We start from the raw sequence: 9,522 nt of genomic DNA, 5'->3' as shown, positions 1-9,522 counted from the left end.
TAACAACCGTATAAAATTGCTAACATAAATTTATAATTTAAATAAGGAAAAAGACAAACAGCCTATGTCGTTGGAAAACCTTAGTAGTTAGTTGCATAATGTGCTGTTTTAAAACTGATAGTAAATAAGCTTAATTTGGTAAAGTTTTATAAAGATTGGGTGGAACTGGTAAAACTAGGGAGTGGCTAAAGATTATCTGCACAGAGCGCTAGCTGCCTGGAATATTCCCAGAGCGCTAACTACCTGGAATCTGCCCAGAGCGCTAACTACCTGGAATCTGCCCAGAGCGCTAGCTGCCTGTAATCTGCCCAGAGTGCTAGCTGCCTGTAATCTGCCCAGAGTGATAGCTGCCTGTAATCTGCCCAGAGCACTAGCTGCCTGTAATCTGCCCAGAGCGCTAGCTGCCTGGAATCTGCCCAGAGTGCTAGCTGCCTGGAATCTGCCCAGAGCGCTAGCTTCCTGGAATCTTCCCAGAGCGCTAGCTGCCTGGAATCTGCCCAGAGCTGTAGTTGCCTGGAATCTGCCCAGAGTGCTAGCTGCCTGGAATCTTCCCAGAGTGCTAGCTGCCTGGAATCTTCCTAGAGTGCTAGCTGCCTGGAATTTTCCCAGAGCGCTAGCTGCCTGGAATCTGCCCATAGCGCTAGCTGCCTGGAATCTTCCCAGAGCGCTAGCTGCCTGGAATCTGCTCAGAGTGCTAGTTGCCTGGAATCTGCCCAGAGTGCTAGTTGCCTGGAATCTGCCCAGAATATTAGTTGCCTGGAATCTTCCCAGAGCGCTAGTTGCCTGGAATCTGCCCAGAGTGCTAGATGCCTGGAATTTGCCCAGGGTGCTAGCAGCCTGGAATCTGCCTAGAGTGCTAGATGCCTGGAATTTTACCAGGGCGCTAGATGCCTGAAATCTGCCCCTCCGTTTTTATTACAATTTAAATTATATCATTGTATAGATCCTTGCTTGTTAAATAATTTCCATCAAATTCAGGTCATACAGGACACGCTATATCTAAGAACTGGCAGCTCAATTTTCATTATTAAAGATTTACGTGACAAATTTTTCAACTTGCAGACTTCTTAAGTGACTGAGTTTTTTTGAAACTAAAAGAATAATAATATTTTATATATGATTAGTGGTCAAAAGTTCCAATTTTGATGTTTTGATAATATGTCCAACGAAAAATTGAATTAAATTACGTATTTAGAAGATTCCATGTTTAAAATAAAGGAAATTTGCTGATTCATAACTATATACATTTTTCTTTCTTAATTTAATTTTTCTTTATAAATGTGTTGAAATTCTGGAAAAAATTTAAGATATAGACACACTAGTGAAGTTATTTTAATTTATCTTGGTGAATTTTCCAGCTGGGTGGTTCACCGCTGGAAAGAAATTTGTGTCCGAGGAATTATAGATGCACCACGTCACATGGCATGTATGAAGTGATGGACCAGTCTCCGCTATCTGCGGACAAAGCTTTTTTTTTCTTGTGGGGTTGTGCAAAATACAAAAATTAAGAGTTGGCGCTATGGGCAGATAATCTTTAGACGTTCCCTTAATTTTCCAGTAACCCCCCAAATATCATACTATTTAAAAAAAAAAAATCAAGGGTATTTATTATCAGTTTTAAATACACACTTTGTGCAACTAAATACGAAGTTTATTTTTAAGACATAGGCATTTGTCTCTTTTTTAACATGCAGCAGGTTATGCGTTTCTCTTACGGTAAGCGCGGGTCATTGCACGTCTCAATGTTGAACTTTAAATTGTAGAATTTGGCGGATATTTTTGAAGATCAATTCATTAGCGTACGTTAAAAAAAATTTTTTTTCCCGTTCCTCAAATTTTTTCGTCCTTAGGATTTTTTCGCACGTATAATGCTCCCGCCGCTCAGAAACTGGAGCACTGGGAAATGCACAGCTGGCCCGTCTGTAAATCGGGGACAACATACTTTGCTGCACATATAGTGCGTCCAAGTTAGTCTGAGCACTTTTTCCGGTCAAGATAGTATTCGAATGGCTACGTTCCAGTTGGTTTTGGTGAATCTGTTGGCGGGCGCAACCGACAAAAGTTGATCACAAAATCTTCAGATTATATGAGATTCTCTTTAGTTAATATCGAAAATCGCTAATACAGTCTGAGGATTACGGAAAATGCTGATATTATATATATATATATATATATATATATATATATATATGCATAAGCGTAATTTTGGGGTACCTAACAAAAAAACACACACCTCAGATTGTCCAGCCCAGTTTTTAGCCATCCCATTTTGAATTAAAAATATAAATAACTTACAAACAATTGTAAAATAAAACGTTACAAGGACGGAACTTTCATGATTCATTAATAATCAAGCCTTATTTAGCGCAGCAAAATATTTTTATTTTATTTTGGAACTTGTATAGTATAATGTTAAATAGAAATAGTGGAGTATCGGGCGTGAGGTATAAAATAGATGCGTAAAGAAGGAGAATGAGCGACGTCGCGCCCGAAGTGGCAACACTGTCGCCGCAACAGGGCTGAGGTCGTGGGCTGGGCCACACCTTAGTCTTTTGTATGTGTTGAAGCGCTGTTCGTCGAGTCGTCTGCCTGTTGTTGGTGTGCTCTTTTCAACAAAAAGCGATTTACCTGTGTAGTATTATGTGTACGCGACTGTTGTTTTAGTTTTATATTTGTGTATGTTTGTTATCATCAATATCGACTGAGATGTGGAAAGTTATTTTCAATTAATGACTTAACGCCCCATGCCAAATAGGCTTACTCTTGAGCTATGTGTAAATTATATCTCCTTTACAAATGGTTTGGCTATTAATTAAAGTAATTAACAGTGTATATTTTTAGGCAAATTCAGTATGTTAGCAATTATTTTGTGATTTGAGGGGGTAAAAAGTCTGCAAAGGCTTGAAAAACTAACAATGTAATGCTAGTTTTTTTTTTTTTAATTTCCTGAGGGAGGACCCGCGGACACCCTTGAACGTGAGGGTATTCCACACACCCCGGACCACCGGTGCGCCTTGCCAACCCCCCCCCCCCCCCCCAATACCACACAGTTAAAAAGCTGAAATTACTTACGCCTCTGTATATATGTGTATATAAATATTAAATGGTAAATAGAAGAGAACCGACTTATATTAATATAATTATCAATGTTATAACATTTTAAATTAAATATTTCCACATAATTTACTGTAAATTGTGTGGATTTATACAATTATGAAGCGAAATAAACATGCAAAACAAACTTTCCTGATTTCAAATACAGTAATGTGAAAGCTATTTAAAAACTTAAGCAAATGATATATGTATACACACACACATGCAAAAACCATAAATTTAAAAAATTATCAAATTTTAATTTTTTTTAAATGTTATTTCAAAAGTATAAAGAACTATTTCTGAAAAATATTTATTATAATAGTAGAAAAAAAGGTTTCACGTCCCTAAACAGATAATTTTTATAGGTTAATGACTGATTTCGGTGAGAAAATAACCTAATGTATTAACGAAAATATACTTTTTCGGTAGTCACTTATTTGCGTTTACAAATTTTTTTCGCACTCTAAAGGTGGGTCTACACTGTATAACAAAACAAGTTATAAAATGTTATATTACAAAGTTATACAACATGTTACAAAATGAAAAGAATGAAAATTTTATTACAAGTTATACAACACAGTTATATAACTTGTTATGAAAACATGAAGAAAAATGTTATATAACACCATGTTTTATAACAAAATAAGTGTTATAAAACAAGTTATATGTTTCCCATGCAGTGTCGGTAAAGATCAAAGGCAGTTAAATAACTTGTTGTATAACATGTTGGCCGTTTGTCCACACTGGTATGCATGTTTAAAAACATGTAACATGTTATGAAACAAGTTGTATTACTTGTTATCTACTATATAAAAATAAGTCGGGTTTTCCTCCTGACGCTATAACTCCAGAACGCACGAACCGATTTCCATGGTTTTGCAGTCGTTGGAAAGGTCTCGGGCTCCGTGAGGTTTATAGCAAAGAAAATTCAGGAAAAATTCAGGACAAACCAACATTTTAAGTAGATGGCGCCGGTGCGTGATACATTGTTTGACAGCTACTCATTGTTCTCTGCTCAGTTAATTTCATGTGACAAACCGGTATTGTGTTTACTGTGAAATTGTGAAAAAAAAGGGGAAAAAAATAAGTTATTCGTTTCCTAACATTTCAATTGGAAACCATCAAATCAACTACTCATTGTTCTCTGCTCAGTTAATTTCATGTGACAAAATGTACGCAAAAGAATCATCTATCTATACTATAATAAAACAGTAGTTTTTTTTTCTGTCTGTCTGTCTGTCTGTCTGTTTGTACGCGGTGTTCTACAAAACTACTATACGAATTTTAATGGGGTTTTCAAGTTAACTTGAGCGTAGCAGAGAAAAAAATATAAGCTTTATTTCATCAAAATCGGCTCAAGGAAAGAAAATAAATCTTAATTTTATGACATACAATATAATCATTATAAGAAGCCATTAAGTTTTGCTATTGTAAGGAACTAAGTAGAGAGTAAGAAAAAAATACAGATCCTGACAGTTTGTAGTGTCGCCATATTTGTTTCAATTTTCAATACCCTTTTTGTATATTACAGTTTAAATTGCATAAAAAAATCATGTTTCATAGACACATAAATAGTGAGTGGGTGTCATTTCTCTATGTCCACGAGGTCTCGCCACGTCAATTTTCTCCTTGGGGCGAACCCATCCGCTTAATTAAATAAACAGCTTTTATCGCTGAATGATTTATTTCATGAAAATCTGCTCTCATAAAGACACTAATGAATCACCAACATGTTCGATAACAAGAAATTGTGATATGGCAAAAGTGTTACAAGATTGCTCTCTAATCGTTTTGGATGAATGCACGATGGCGAATAAAAAAGCAGTTGAAGCTGTGGACAGGACACTACGGGACATTAGGCGCAATGAAAGGCCCATGGGGAATGTCACACTACTCTTTTCTGGAGATTTTCGGCAAACTCTACCAGTTGCAAGTCGAGGGACTAATTCTCATGCGCAAGAATTTTCCAGTGTTCTATTAAAAGTTGGAGAAGGTGCCCTCCCTGAGCAACACGGTCAGGTGACGCTTCCAGAAATACTTGCGAGAGTAGTATCTTCGGAAGACGAACTCATGCGTTCGGTATTCGGGGATCTGTCAAACATACAACATCAGGAACATACGTGGTTATGTGAACGTGCCATACTCACTCCAAGAAATGACCAAGCTGCTGCAATCAATGAAAATTTTTTTAACGAATTGAATGGGGCTGAAGTGATTTACACATCGTTTAACAGCGTCCTTAATCAGGATGACGCCACTAATTATCCAATTGAGTTTTTGAGTTCTCTCACTGCAAGTGGTCTTCCTGTTCACAAAATTGTTCTCAAAGTCGGTGTTCCAATAATGCTTCTGAGGAACCTTACTCCCCCAAAATTGTGCAATGGAACCCGACACTGGATGTGGCTCAGGTGAAACTGTTTTCATATCACGCATACCGATCATCCCGAATAACTTCCCGTTCGGGTTCAAGCGCACACAGTTTCCAGTAGCAGTTTGTTTCGCGATGACAATAAATAAGTCTCAGGGTCAGAGCCTTAAGGCAGCTGGTGTCGACTTAAGGTCTGATTGTTTTTCCCACGGCCAGATGTATGTGGCTAGCTCGCGGGTCAGTAATGCAGACAATCTTTACATTCTAGCTCAAGACGGGAAAACAGTAAATGTGATTTACAAAGAAATTTTATGAAGTGTCTTCCCGACATTACATTTGAAAGTAGAAACATATTTACCCAAAATGTAGGTAGTAACATATTTTTATTGCAAAACTGAAATAGAGGTGAGATAAATTATCATTTGTGAACATACGAAAACTACTACAACTGTATCAACTGTTATGTTATAATGTTCAAATTTATAAATGGTGCAAGATAATACAAATTTCCATGCGGAAAAAGTCGTGGGCAGCAGCTTCGTATAGTTATAGGATTTTTCATATACTGCATGGATGCGAACATGTAAGAATAATCTATCTATCTTACTATAATAAAACAGTAGTTCTTTTTCTGTCCGTCTGTCTGTTCATACGCGGTGTTCACTACTATACTAATTTTAATGGGTTCTTGCGTATAACAGTCATTACTTAATTATTTGCCTTCAATGCAGTTACCTTATTTCACGTCCAGCGAAGCGGGCGGGTTCGGCTAGTATAACTTATTATTTAACTTATTATGTAACATTTTATGAAACAAGTTGTGTAACATGTTACAAATATAACATGTTTTTGTTATATAGTGTAGACCCACCTTTATGTTCAGCAAATTTTCGATTTTTACAAGTTCAAGTTAATAAGGACCAGATAAACTTAAAAGGGTTTGAATAGAAGTTAGTTGTATAAGCACCGTATCTTTACATTATTTAGAGACGCAATATAGGAAATACGAGTGAATCGACTTTTCACGAAAGGCTGCATATGTTAATACCATTGTATCTATTCTGAAGACAACCTTCGAGATTAACTTTTTCAAAGGTATTTGATGTTAAAGGGTTATTTAAGGAGGTGTTCTTAATCGGCAATAGTGTGCGTCTGTGCGAATACGTCGGAGAAGAGAACCCGCCACGCGATTTGTTTTCTATGGAATTAATTTATTCTGTACTCGCACGACTATCAGGATTACGGCTACCATTGTAGCGTAAGGCCAATTCGGAATGCGGTCGCAGCGGCTAGTTTTCAATAGTAAACGTTAAAAAAATATATGGCATACAAACTTTTCAATAAAATAAGGCGATTTTAGTTTTATATCCTACCTCTTAATGTTCGTTCAGTGGTAAAATCCGAGCCCAAACACAATAAATTGTGGTACATTGAAGCTTTCGGTATGATCCTGTTTGCGAGATAAAAAGTCGTGACATTCAGACGAACGGTCAGAGCTGCCAGAATGTCGTTTTTATGTGACCCATATGGAGTTGATTTTGTGCCAGGGGAGGGCAAAATCTCGCTTGTGGAGATGTTTTTCTCCCATCTGATCCGTCCCAAATTTGAAATTGAAGTTATTTTTATCACGCCGAATGCGAATAAGATCTTGGACAGAAATAAATGTTTTTGTGTGGGTGCCAAGTGTTAACACATCATACACAGCCCATATAGGAAAACAAAAACTTCAGTAGGTTAAAAAATGGTGAATAGCAAGTGTCACTGTACATTTCTGAAGTGTTACACCAAAACCATAAATAATTTTAAACAACTACCAATCCAATTAATTTATTTAAATTTTTACACTTTGGGCGGCCATACTTTTTCTGAATATTAGTAGCAAAATTTGCATTTTTTAATTATTTTACTGTAAATAATAAACACTGAAAGGAAATACTGCTGCTTTTAAATTTTTTTCACATTTGTGTTGTGTTGTGTTGCAGCGCCAATGTTGTTTCAGTAACGTAACAGTTTTCACAGAAACCAAACAGCTCCCGGGCTAAAAGACACAAGAATTTTCATTCAGACTAGATTGTAAGTGATATGATATGTAAGTTGTGCAACAAACTAATTTTCAAAGGCCAAATTAAATGTTTAATCTGCTGCGAAGTTTAATATGTTGGTTGTAAAATAGTTTAGTATGATATAATTAAAATTAGTTAAACCAATATTTCGCTGTGCTAATATATTATGCTATCGATTATATGTAAACAAGGAGGCGCGTCTTGGTCGAGACTAGACAATGTCACATGTAGGTTACCATTTATACAAGAAAAAATATATATTTTTTTACCTTAACTGCCATACCTTTGTGCTTACGATAAGAAACAGTGGAAATGTAATGGATCACAGTGTACCTCATGTTACAGTTCTCAAATCCAGCAAATTTATCTGGTTCTCATTCTCTACTAACTATACTCTTTGTAGGCGTACAGTGATGAAAAAATATCTGAGTGAGACTTTCAGTTTTCCAGTGATGTGTAAACATTTGACCATGGTAACTAGCCAACTCACGTGTTCTCTTGTTGCAAACAAACTTATATCTAATACGGAATTCGGACAGGAAATTTAACGTAGAATTCTTTAAAATAATGCCGAGAGTGATAAATAAATGTAAATTGTGTTTTGATTTATATTCTTGGCGCGAGTCACAAGTAGTTTCCGCAACCGCTGCTAGAATTCGCTGCCGGAGCAGCTACGTCGACTATCAAATCATTCGATTTGCAGAGCGAAACGTTAAATTATATAATGAAAATGCTTCGATAGATACCAGAAAGACTTGAAATAAATACTAAACACGATTTCTACCTGATTTATGACAAGGAATATTATTAAAATACTGTCCATCTTGTTAAAATTTATTAAATTATAAAGTTTCCCTTAGGCTTTGGAAACTTTGGTTCGCACAATCCGCCACATATGGCAGCACCGTGGTTATACATTTCCGTTCCACGCGACTTCTATACCATTAACGAAATTACTGCTACCAAATGCCGTATACCGAGAGCTAAGATGTTTACACATTAAAAACTTCACCTTAATTTTGCGAAGAATACAGGTTCAAAATTATCCAGGGATAGTCGGAAATTTACGGATATCTTCGTGAACTCACGGGAACTGAAAACAGAAAAATTTTGGAGTGTCAACAAAACCTTCCAAAACTTTTTAAGTATAGCTACAGCAAACACGCTCTTATTCATTCCACGTGCATGTATACTGTGTTAACAACATAACACAAAACTCGGAAGTCGCAATTCAGTATATTTTCTACGAAGATCCATTTATCTGCATCTACGATCACTGCAATTATTTGAGGTGCTTTCTTTGTTGAAAAATAAATAATATTGTAAGGCATTGCTGGTAACCACTTCCCATGTTGTTTATGGAACGCAAGAAAGACCAAGAGAAAAAATAACGCGAAAGAAAATAAGAAGAGAAAATAAAGAACATCTCGTCAGCAGCTAGCAATTTGCTATTCTTTGTACCTTCAACTTTGATCATTGGAAACCTGAGAAGAAAATACAGCAGATGATCCAGAGTTCTACAAAGGCAACGGATGTTTTCGTTGCGTGCGTGCCTTTGAAGACAGGCTGTGTGGGTTATTATGGCCATTCTTCTTCTAGACACTGCCAGCTTGAATGATCACTCAGCGATATCTCGTTATGGCGAACGAATGAAATATTGTTTTGCTTTATCGTTTTCTAGAACTCGTTTTAAATAAAAATAGGCCTATGTCTAAATGGAATTTTAATGAACAATGGCTACATAGAATAAAATTTCGTCTATCGCTGCGAGATTTCATCATTTGTCAAAGTGTCTTTAGTTATTGTTTTTGGTTATTACGATGTACTGATCATAATGTGCAAGCACATAAACAAATACACAAAATATTTAAAAAATTAATTAAGTATTTTTTACCGTTCTCAGACATTTAAATTAAATGGTAAATAAGAAGGGAAGCAACATCCATTACTATTTATGTTATTAATTTTTGTAACACTTTTAAATAAAAAAAATAC

The sequence above is a fragment of the Bacillus rossius genome, chromosome 1 (assembly GCF_032445375.1).
Source record: "Bacillus rossius redtenbacheri isolate Brsri chromosome 1, Brsri_v3, whole genome shotgun sequence".
Taxonomy (NCBI): Eukaryota; Metazoa; Arthropoda; class Insecta; order Phasmatodea; family Bacillidae; genus Bacillus; species Bacillus rossius.
This window is presented reverse-complemented; position numbering follows the sequence as displayed.